Consider the following 12,600-nt stretch of genomic DNA (forward strand, 5'->3'; position numbering starts at 1 on the left):
TTTTTTTTTTTTAGGATTTTTTTTTAAATTATCAGATTATTTGAAGTAGGAAGACCCACTCCACATGTGAGTGACACACACAAAAATAAAAATGAGCACTCATACATTTCAATAATAAATAATACAGGTTTATGTTTCCAAGAGGGAGCACTCATACATGCTAAATATGGTAAACTGTGATTTGTAGACTTTTGAAAGCCTCTTACATGGCCAAATGAAGATGATATATTACCATTCAAGAAGCAATTTCCACCGGGCGGTGGTGGCGCACACGTTTAATCCCAGCACTCGGGAGGCAGAGGCAGGCCGATCTCTGTGAGTTTGAGGCCAGCCTGGTCTCCAAAGCGAGTTCCAGGAAAGGCACAAAGCTACACAGAGAAACCCTGTCTCAAAAAACAACAACAACCAAAAAACAAAAAACAAGAAGCAATTTCCTTATAATTTTAAAGTAGAAAACTAGTTTTTTAAAGACAGTCATCAGGACAGTAGTTACCTCAGTTGTTTGACTTTAAGCTAGGGATATAACTGTGTGGACAGCAGTTTTGGTACCTTGCTACATTGATTAGGTTTTCCAAGATGACCAAGGACTTTCCCTTGTAATAACACATACATTGTAATACATACATTACATCACTTCCACCTTAACAGACACAAAAAAGTCAGGCGTGAGGAAGCACCAGCTATGGGCAGGGACCACCCAGTCTGCAAACAGAAGTGTTTCCCATCACCCTTCACCAGCAGGAGCTCCATAAGGAGCAATTCGTGTCCAGAGCAAATGATAATCTGAAGCCAGCACAAAACCCACTATGTGAAAGCCAAGGCTGCAAGTCATAGAGTGACTTGGCAAAAACTTATTTATTAAAACTATGATTTTGGATAAGAGAATTTATTCATTAAACTGTTGCCAGAGGAATGCTAACATCTTCTACAGGGTAATGACAAGAACATTTGGGTGATTCTATTAAATAATAGATGTTCAATGAATTATAAGTCAGTAGAGTTTGGTAAGTAATTGTTAGAAGTTGCTGGATAGTCATGAATTAATAAACTACTAATTAACATATCTCTAGCACCCCCCAGAGGTTTTAAACATTGGTTTTTATCTAGATTATTATTTGGCTGAAATGAAGTAAGGCAGTTTTAGAACCAAGCAACATAATTTCACCTTGTCCTTGACAAATTCTATCTGTCCCAGTAAATGATATGTGACATGTGCACAAAAGGCAGGTAATCTGTCGCCATAAGAGGTCATTCTGTTCCCTATTGTGTGGCAGAATGCCAGCTCCACACCAGCTGTACACTGTCCAGCTTTCATTTCCCATCCAGCCCAACCAATTTCTAGCACATTACTGCTATTTTGCTTTTGTTTGAATTGGTTTGTTCTCACAGTTGCCTGAAAAACAAATTTAAGTGGTCAAAATGATTGATTTTAATCAATTGTTGCTTTTATTTCTTCACCACCCTTATGAAAGCACTTCAAGATACATCTGAATAAACGTCACTTCGTGGGAGCGGTCAGAGCGCCACTCTCCGGGACGGAAGTGAAGTTGCTTTTCAGCTTCTCTCAGCCTTCCTTGTGGTCACCTCTCTAGTCACGTGTGGACACCAATGACAAAGTCTTACAGCCCATCCAACATTTAACAAAGTTAAAATGCTTTACTAACATTTCTTTCCAAATCAAGTTTTAGAGACATTTATTAAGATACAATGGCAAAAAATAAAACCCCACATACCAGCAGGCCTGGCTTTTTTATGTGTGGCTATAATCTAACTCAGGTCCTCATGCTCACATGGACGAAGATTTTAGCAACTGAGCCCTCTACTCTATCCCAGCATAAGTAGTGATCCTTGACCTCTGTGACTGAAAATGGGGGACCACAGTCCTAGGATGGACAGTTGTTTCATTGCCTATGTACTAAATGTACTAATCTTACCTCTCCCTTGTTTGAGACACGGTCTCATTATGAAGCCCAAGCTACTCTGATAAGCTCTGTATAACCCAGTTGGCATGAAACCCGTAGGTTGTCCCCTTTATCAGCCCCCTTGTGTGCCAGAATTACAGGCATGTGCCACTGTGCCTATCTCAGAACATTCTTTTTGAAGTATTTTTGTTTATACTTCTGGTTACCATGCAAGCTTGTGGTCAGTCTGAATCTAACATAATGGATACCATTGTATATAATAACCATGCATTAACCTCTTAATTTTTCATCCTTTATGTAAATCTGTGTTTGGATATTTGTGTGTATATAGGCACGTGTGTATAGGGCTGTATATGTTCAAATGTGTAGATGTGCATATGGAGGCCCAGGGTTGATGCTGGGAATCATCCTTCATCACTCTAAGAACTTAATCACTGAATCAGAGTCTCTCAGCAAGTCCGGAGTTCACTAGCCCTCTTGCTCTGGATATCCCCAGTGCTACTAACCATAATCTTAACCCTAACACAAAGAATATACCAACACCAACCCGTTCCTCAAAACAAAGAATAGCAGAAGTATTAATCCTAACCCTAACATTAAAGGATACACCAACACCAACCCAAACCCTAACCATAAGCCAAAGGTTAGCAGAAGTATTAACCCTAACCACAACACAAAGGATATACTCCAACCCTAACCCTAATCCCAACACTACTCCTACCATTAGCATTAACCTCAGCATTAGTGCTAACCTTACCATTAACTCAAGGCTATACAACCTAGCCCTGACCTTAAACTTGTCAGTAACCCTAGCAAACCTACTATTAACCCATGTCTTAATTCTAACCCTAGCCACAGCCATAACTCTAACCCTAACCCTAACTCTATCCCTAGCCACAGCTATAACTCTAGTCCTAGCCCTAAACCTAGCCCTAAACCTAACCTGGACATAAAGCTAGATTTAGTCACAGTCATAATCATAAGTCTTGCCCTTGCACCCGACTACTAACAGTTAGCATCAGCACTAATGAAAACCCTCACCATGAACAATGCCCCAACCATAGCTCCACTCTAGGTTAGACCCTCATGCTAACCCTAGTAATAGCCCTAAGCCAAAACCTAGGCCCCTCCTAACACTAACTCTAGCTCTAACATAAAACCTAAGTTTATCCATAACCCTAAACCTATAACTAGTCCTAAACCAAACCCTAGGAATAATCCAAACCATAAACCCAGCCTTAAAACTGGTACCAACACTAATCTAAAGCCAGTTTTAACCCTAATCCTTGCTCAAGCTATGAGTATCTAGTCCTAAACTGATCCCCAATCCTAGCCTAAATCTAATCCTACTTCCTGCTTTCATCCTAAACCTAGCCGTAAAACTGATACTAGCCCCAATCCTAACCCAATATAAAACCCTAACTTTAATCTCAAAACTAAAACTAACCATATACTAACCTTAGTCCCAGCCCTATATCTCTATCTACAACATAAACCCAGGACAAACTGACATTAACTCTAAATCTAACCCTAAACCTAACCCTAGCCTTAATCCTAAACATAACAATAACCCTTGTTCAGATCTTACCCTTAACACTAGTCCTAACACTAAACCTAGAACTAAATCTGACCCTAAACCTAAGCTTAGCCCAAGCCTTAACCCCTAACACTAGCCTGAACTATGAAACTAATCCTGTCACTAAAAGTAACACTGGAACAAGGCCTAACCCCAACCTAAGCTCATCCCTCACTCAAAGTGTAACACTAGCCATAACTCTTTGACCAGCCCGAACCCCAGTTCTAAACCCAACTACAGCTTGACTCCTAACCCTTACACAAGCAGTCATTCAAATCCAAAGCCCCTAAGCACTCATTACCCACATCCTAAGTCTGAAATTAGCCCTCTCCAAATCCTTAACCCTAGCATTAATATAAACCCTAAATGTGACTTAACCATGACCCTAACTGTAACCCTAGGCCTAACATTAACCCTAACCTTAACTTTAAACATAGTCAAAGAACTAAACTTTACCCTAAACCTAAACTTAAGCCTTGCAACAATTCTAATACTAAACCTAGCTCAATAACTGTAATCCTAGCACCAACCTTAACCCCAGCCCTAACCCAAACTCCAGGGCTAATCCTAATTCCACACCTGGCCCTAACATTAATTACCCTTGTCAAAAACCTATACAGAGCTCTAACCCTTAGCCCTTATAACAGACTCAACCCCAACCCACACTTCAGAACAAACCCTCACCCTAGCACTAACCCTCATCAGAAACCTAACACTAGCCCTTACCAAAACACTAACCTAACCTTACTCTGAAACCAAACACTAACCTTACACCTAACCATAGATCTAACCTTAACACTACAGTGTAAACCTAAACTTAGCACCAAACCTAACTTTGTTGATTGGTTTTTACTATTATTACTCTTTTGGTGGCCTGCCACCCAGCTCCCAAACAAACACTCATGGAGACTTATTATTACTTATAAATATCCAACTTTAGCTTGGCTTGTTTCTAGCCAGCTTTTCTTAAATTATCCCATCTATCTTTTGTCTCTGGGCTTTTTCCTTTTCTTACTTCTGTAATCTTACTTTCACTCTTACTCCGTAGCTGGCTGGGTGGCTGGGTGACTGGGTGGGTGGCTGGGTGGCTGGGTGGGTGGCTGGGTGGGTGGCTGGCTGGCTGAGTGGCTGGGTAGCTGGGTGGGTGGGTGGGTGGGTGGCTGGGTGGCTGGGTAGCTGGGTGGGTGGCTGGGTGGGTGGCTGGGTGGCTGGGTGGGTGGGTGGGTGGGTGGGTGGCTGGCTGGGTGGCCCCTGGTGTCCTCCTCTCCTTGTTCTCTTGCTCCTTGATCTCTCTTCCCAGATTTCTCCCCTTATTTATTCTCTCTGCCTGCCAGCCCTACCTATCCTGACTTGCTATTGCTATTGGCCATTTAGCTCTTTATTAGACTAGTCATGTGTTTTAGACAGGCACAGTAACACAACTTCACAGAGTTAAACAGATGCAACATAAAAGAATGCAAAACATCTTTGCATCATTAAACAAATGTTCCATAGCATAAACAAATGCAACACATCTTAAATTAATATTCCACAGCACCTGACTGAAGTCTACCTCCCCCATCACCCCTAAGTGCTAGTACCAGCTCTAACCCTTAGGACCCATTTCTTTTCCCAGAGCTCCACGACATTAGAGCCAAGCTTAAGCATCTGGAGAAAAGGCCCCTCACCCCACAGACAGAAGTCTTAGCACTGGCTTTTAAGGTGAACCATGGGAGAGATGAGAAAGCCTGTAAACAGAAATACCAAATGCTCGCCAAGGTCATCTGACCGGCTGTGGCGAGGGCCCCCTGTGGTTGAGAAGGCCATTGAACTCATATTTGCCCTGCCCTGTGTGGGTCACCTGGGCCATGTCCAAAGTGCCACCAAGAGGGACATTGGTCAGCTGACTGCCCCTGTGCACCTCGTGGCATGGGAACATCAAACACAGACCACCCTGCAGCTTCCATTTCTGTTGCTCCCCACATTCACCTGACCCCAGACTCGCCAGCAGCTCCTCTCCTCCTAGTTACTCACCCCACTGGCTCTAACATGTCATTTCCTTTGCCAGCCTCTCAGGTGGACCCCCTAGTCTGGGACACCCAAAACCCTTCAGTTGCTAGGCACCATTCCCCCTTTGTTATCCAGTTATAGGACCCTGCTCAGTACATTACCCGAGCTCAGTATCCACTCGCACTCCAGAGCCTTAGGGGACTTAAGCCTATCATCTCTGACCTTCTAAGAAAAAAGCTACTTCGCCCCACCTCTTCTCCTTTTAACACCCCTATACTTACAGTTAAGAAGTCTAATGGAGAGCTGGAGAGATGGCTCAGCAGTTAAGAGCACTGGCTGCTCCTCCAGAGGTCCTGAGTTCAATTCCCAGCACCCACATGGTGGCTCACAACCATTCATAATGAGATCTGGTGCCCTCTTCTGGCCTGCAGGCATACATGCATACAGAACACTATATACATAATAAATAAACCTAAGGAGAAGGAGGAGAGGAGGAGGAGGAGGAGGAGGAGGAGGAGGAGGAGGAGGAGGAGGAGTCGGAGTCGGAGGAGGAGTCGGAGTCGGAGTCTAATGGAACCTACTGCCTGGTTCAAGACCTCCGGCTCATTAATTCTGCAATGGTCCCCCTCTATCCTGTGGTCCCCAATTCTTATATACTCTTCTCCACTGTTGCCCCAGGAACCTCCCATTTCTCAGTTCTGGATCTCAAGGACGCTTTCTTCTCTATTCTTCTCAGCCCTCAGTCTCAAAATACCTTTGCTTTCACGTGGACTGACCCTGAGACCCACCTGTCCACACAGCTGACCTGGACTGTCTTGCCACAGGGATTCAGAGACAGCCTATTTGGTCAGGCCCTAGGCTCTGACTTACTCTCTTTGTCTCTCCCCAACTCTAAACTCAAACAATTCTACTTTGCAGCCCGTCATCACAAGTTAGCCAAACTAACACCTCTGCTCTCCTAAATTTCTTGCCCAGCCGGGATTATAGAGACTCACCTTCCATGCTCCAGCTGTCCACTCCACAGGTCACCTATTTGGGTCTAACCATTACCCCAACCCACAAGGCTATTACTTTAGATAGAAAGCACCCAATCCAGTCTCTTGCAGTTCCCGCTACTAAACAGATTGTATTGTTTCTGGGAATAGCTGACTTCTTATGGTCCTGGGCCCCATCTTTTGCCCCTTGCTTGCCTCTTATATGAGGCAGCTGTTGGCTCCCTGCAAGGATTCCTCCTTCACCCTGTCACTAAACCCTTCTAGAAGCTCCAACAGGTTCTGCTTCAGGCTCCAGCACTCTCCCAGACCTAACTTGTCCCTTCTCCCTCTACGTAACAGAAGGAGAGGGATTTGCCCTTGGAGCCCTAGGACCCCAGCTGGGACCCTCCTTTGCACCTGTAGCATACCTGTCAAAAAAAACTAGACCTCACCACCCAGGGATGGGCACCTTGCATATGTGCTTTAGCAGCTGCTGAGCTCCTTATTCCTGAATCAAAGAAAAGAACCTTTGGGTCACCTACGACTACCTTCTCCCACTATAACCTGTCCCGTCTCTTAACTTATAAAGGCTTACAAACTCTACCTCCTTCCCGAGTTCTTTCTCTCCAAGCGGCACTAGTGGAAGATGCCACACTTACTTTCCAATCTTGCCCACCCCTTGGTATCTCAAACCTTCTCCCTCGACATAACACCGACCATTCCCCTTCTCATTCCTGCACTGAAACCCTAGAGGAACTGTTGCCCCATCCTTCACACACACAGGAGGGCACATTGCCTCAGGCCACTTATGTCTGCTACACGGATGCAGCTCCTTTTCACATGAGGGGACCCGTAAAGCGGGCTACGCCATAGATATTGGGGTGACAGAAGCACAGGCACTACCTGCCCACACTACTAACCAGCAGGCTGAGCTGATAGCTCTCACTCTCACTTCCAGTTGGCACAGGGACAATCCCTAAATGTTTACACAGACTCCCAAATATGCTTTTCATATCCTCCTGTCCCACACTGCCATCTGGGAAGAGTGCAGGCTTCTTACAACAAAAAGAGGCTCCATAAATAACTCAGGCCAAATAATGGCCACGCTGAAAGGCTCCCACCTCCCGAAAGCTCTAGGGTTATCCACTGCCAGTCTCATCTGACTGACAGCTCCATTATCTCTGAGGGAAATAACCAAGCCGACCGGGACCTAGGACAGCAGCCCTCTGCCATCCCACCCACCGCAGGGAATCCATGCACCACAACATACATCCTCACAGCCACCCCCGACACTCGGCACCAGCTGTCTACACCAGCTCTTTCCTCCTAATAGTCAGGCTCTGTCTCATTTTGTCAAGGCTCACCTACAGCCCACCCCTGAGGCCTTACAGTTTTTAAAAACTATTACTGCCTCTTGTGAAATTTGTCAAAAGTCAGATCCCAACTCCAAATATCGGAACCACCCTCTTCCCGCCCACCAGGCTAGGGGCTCCCTTCCAGGGACTGACTGGCATCTTGATTTTACCCACATGCACACCGTCAGACAGGCTAAATATCTCCTGGTCCTCATGGATAGCTTCTCGAGATGGGTGGAGGCTTTCCCAGGCACTAATAAACAGGCTCAGATAGTCTCTGACCTCCTTCTCTGGGAGATTATCCCCCAATTTGGGATCCCTGCCCCTCTCCAGCCTGACAATCACCTGTAGTTTACCTCCCAGATTTCCCAAACCCTATCTAAAGCTCTTAACATTACTTGGCATTTCCATATCCCATACCATCCTTATTCCTCAGGAAAGACAGAATGGACTAACCGTTCCTTAAAAAAAAAATTCTTATTAAGATTCACAGGAACTTCACCTTGACTGGGTAAAACGGTTGCCTCTGGCTCTTTTCAGGCTCCAGGCTCTTCTCAGGCAACCCCTTTCAGTCACACCCATTTGAAGTCACATAGGGGAGGCCAGTTCTAAGCCCGTGGACTTCCATCCAAACCTTCATCCCTCCCTGACCACCTGCCTACCCCTTACTCTATCACCTCCATTCCCTCCTGTGGAATTTGCTGACCATTCCCTACCCAGGCCATGTGACAACCCCTGCCCATTTCCAATCAACATCGGGGATCAGGCCCTTCTTTACCCACCCCCAGGCTAATGTCCCTCACCCCTTTCCCTTAAATGACGAAGACCCTTCAAGGTAATTCTTGTGACCCCCACGGCTGCTAAGCTCGAGTTCTTCCCTCCCTCAAGGTAATTCTTGTAACCCCCACGGCTGCTAAGCTCGAGGGCTTCTCTCCCTCACTGGAGCCACCTATCCCACCTAAAACCTTTCACCCCACACCCCCACCCCATAGTGACGCAAACAGGGTCCTGCTCTCTTAAGTTCCAGAGGACACAGAGTCTACCTTGTCTCCAATTCCAGGAGAATGAGGCTTCATCCCACAACCATACTCAATCCCATTGGATTGGGAACCCCGTATGTTTTTCTTCCTGATTCCCCCTCCTCATTCTCCTGTCTCTACCGATCACGTTCTGCTTCATCCGTTTCCCTCTGTGTCTCTAATAACATATTCAGATTTCGAATTAACTACACAGCTGACAGTTACAGGACCACTGCCAGCCATGGATCCAGGGGTGCAAAGACCATCAAATATACCCGGGTGGTAAGAACTCCAGAGTGTTCACACCCCCAGACTCAAAAGGGGTACTCACAAAACAGATTTTAATATGACAGTTTATTATGGATACGCACAAAACTGATTTTAATATAACAGTTTGTTATTGATAAATGCCCTCAGCAAACAATCATCTGTGTCTCCTGGATGCTGAAGTGGTACCTCGATAATGAAAGGAAACAGGTGCTTCTTCAGGTTTGTCTCAGGTGAAGACAGGAAGCCTGATTGATAATAATAGAAAAAAGAAAGCATGTTCCAGATCAGATTCCTCTCTCTCTCTCTCTCTCTCTCTCTCTCTCTCTCTCTCTCTCTCTCTCTCCCTCCCTCCATGACTCCATAACTTTAACACTAACTAATAAAATTCTGATAGCAAAGTACTAAACACTATCAGCTTCAAGCTCAGGATCTTAAATTCCCTTCGGTTGCTTCTTAATATATCTAAACTTTGTCTCCTTCGTGAACTTAAAAATTCTTGAGCTCCAACCCTCCAGGATAGGTCAGATTCACTTCAGATAAGTATCATTCAGCCTTTCCTGGGACCCCTTGGGGACCTCCCTCATCTCCCCTCCCCTGACCCCCAAGCACCAGGATCTAAGGAAAAAAATTTTCTAAACTTCATCTTCTGCCTCTCCAGCATCTTGTTGGGTCCAAGCTGTCAGATCCAAGCAGCGCTGGATGATTCCACAGGGCCGAAAATGGCAGGAAGACAATCAGCTACCTCAGGACAGCTGGCTACCTTTGGGAAAAGTCCCCCCAACCCCTCAAAATTAACCAAGTCACCTGGAAGCAGTTCCAAGATACCCGGTGCCCCCCATTCCTGTTCAGCCACCACCCCTAACCCCTTACTTCTTATAATAACAAAAAGGGTGGAATGTTATTATTCCCGACACCCTCCTAGCCACTTCTGGAGTCACATGACCGTGCATGTGCTGTTAGCAGTCGGGCAAAATGCTTAGTTACTCCAGGGCCTCATGTCCTATGTAATCCATGCACAGCATGGTCACATAATCTATGTGCATGCCTGTGGTAGCTACAGAAGACCCTATATGCATGCTTGAGGTGACCCTTAAAAGCAGACTCCATCCATTTTCCCCTCTCTCCTAACGTTTTCCCTGGTAAGCCTACTCATGCCCGTTTTTGTCCCTTCCCTAATAAACTCTCAAAGTGGGTTTGTTGTGCCTCATGGTTCATTTCTTGCACCCGGTAAATAATGTCAGTAAATAAATAACACTAACTCTTAGCCTAACCCTATCCTAACCCAAACTCTAACTTGGCCCTAATTCTAACAACATGCCCAACCCCAAACTTAAATCTAACACTGCCTTTAGACATAATCATAGCCCTAATCCTAACCCTAACACTATACCTAACCAAATCCTAACCACAACCATAAAGTTATCCCTAAATATAACCATAACGCTACCCTTACATAAACTACAGTCCAAATACAAACTCTAGCAATGGGCCTAGACCTCACCCAAGCTCCACCCTTCATCCTAACCCTAGTCCTGAACCTAACTATAACCTATAGGTAATCCTAATGCCACTCCCAATTCCAAACCTAATCTCGTCCTAAATTTAACCCTAGCCTTACTCTTAAATCCAGCCCTAACCCAAACTCTACTCCTAACTCTAACGCAAGCCCTACACTAACCCAGGGACAACTCTAACATTTAACTTGACCCTAAATCTAAGCTTGCCGAAGCCCTTAATGTAACCCAAGCACCAGCAGTGACCCTAACCCGAGCCCCAGCCTTTACACTAGTCCTAGTCTTAACCCTAACCATATCACTAGCCGTAAACCTAAACTATCCCACATCCCTTATCCTAACCCTACCTGTACCCAAGCTCCAGGCCTTACCACAACCTTGTCCCTAACACAGACACCTCAATCCTAGTCATAACCCCGACATCAGCCTTAACCCTAGTTCTCACCTCCAGTCCTGATCCTTAACCACAGCCACACCCTAACTCTAGCCCTAACTCTAAACGTAGCTGCAACTCTAGCCATAACTGTAATTATAATCTAACCATAACCGGTCCCTGTTTTTAGTTACATGGGCCAGTCAAAGGAAAAGGCACTGCGGGATGGCTTACAGCGTAGCAACAGCAGCAGGGCGGAACAGTCTCTCATGGACTGAACTCCGAACCACTTTGCAGAAGCCTCTCTGTTGTTACACAAAAGGCACTCTTAGCAAGTCAGTTTCTGCACACCAAAACCTCTTACCTGATCTAGGAGGTGTCCATGGTACCATTACCTAAGCAATTCTCAGCCATACGAGACTTCCTGGTTTGCCAGGTGTGTCTGGAGACTAAGTTATACAAAGGCTCTGTGAATCCTTCAGGGAAAAGCAGCTCCATAAATCTCAGATAACAATGACTGACAAGAGGTTCGGTCAAAGCCCAGCTGCCATCACTCTGATTCATGCCAGATACAATGGACCTGCAGAATCTCTCACTACAATAACCTTAGGCCTAAGCCTCATGCTTCCCATCAACCTAATCAGAACCCAAGACTTGTCCCTAAATCTAACCCAAACACTACACCCAACTCTTACAATAACCCTAACCTTAATCCTAGCCCAAACCCTAAGCATGGTAACTGCACAAACCCTGAGTCTAGCCGTAATCTTAACCAAAGTACCAACTCTGACTCTAAATCTATCCCTAGCTTTAACATTAACACAAGCCTTAATTCTAACCTACCCCTAAACATTGCCCTAAACCAACATCTATCACAACCCAATACAAACCTAGATCCCACTGTGGAACAATCTTTGTACACTGTAAATATGTATTACTCTCATTGGTTAATAAAAGAGCTGAGTGGCCTACAGCTGGGCAGGATGAGATTGGGTAGGAGAGTCAAACAAGGAGGACGCTGGGAAAAAGAAGGGTGGAGTCTGAGAAGTCTGGAGGAGACTCCATGAGATGAAGAGCAAGCAGGATGAGAAGTATGTACATGAGGTAAACCTGCCTTGGGGCAGCACATACAATAATAGAAATGGGCTAATTTAAGTTATAAGAGCTAGCTAAAATAAAAAAAAGCCTAAGCTATCAGCCGAGCATTTATAATTAATAGTAAGGTTCTGTGTGGTTATTTGGGAGCCAAGGGTCCCGACAAAAAACCCAGCCAACAAAATTCAGTACTTACCCAAACTATAAACCCAGCCCAAGCCCAAGACTAACCACAACCCTCACTTTAAACCTAATTTAAGCTTAGCCCTAACACAAGCCTTAACCCTAACACCAATCTTAACTTTAAACCTAACCTAAGTTTAGCCCTGAACCCTAACATTAGCCATAACCATAACTCTAACACCAATCCTAACATTGTCTTTCATGAAGCCCTAAAGCTCATCTTAGCACTAAATCTAACCTTAATATCATGGCTGGGTTTAGGGTTAGCACCATAGGTTAAATCTATAGTTTATTATAGGTTTGTTATATATTATTATTAATATAGATTAT

This window comes from Peromyscus californicus, unplaced genomic scaffold, assembly GCF_007827085.1.
Source record: "Peromyscus californicus insignis strain IS unplaced genomic scaffold, ASM782708v3 Scaffold_4__1_contigs__length_199733344, whole genome shotgun sequence".
Classification (NCBI taxonomy): domain Eukaryota; kingdom Metazoa; phylum Chordata; class Mammalia; order Rodentia; family Cricetidae; genus Peromyscus; species Peromyscus californicus.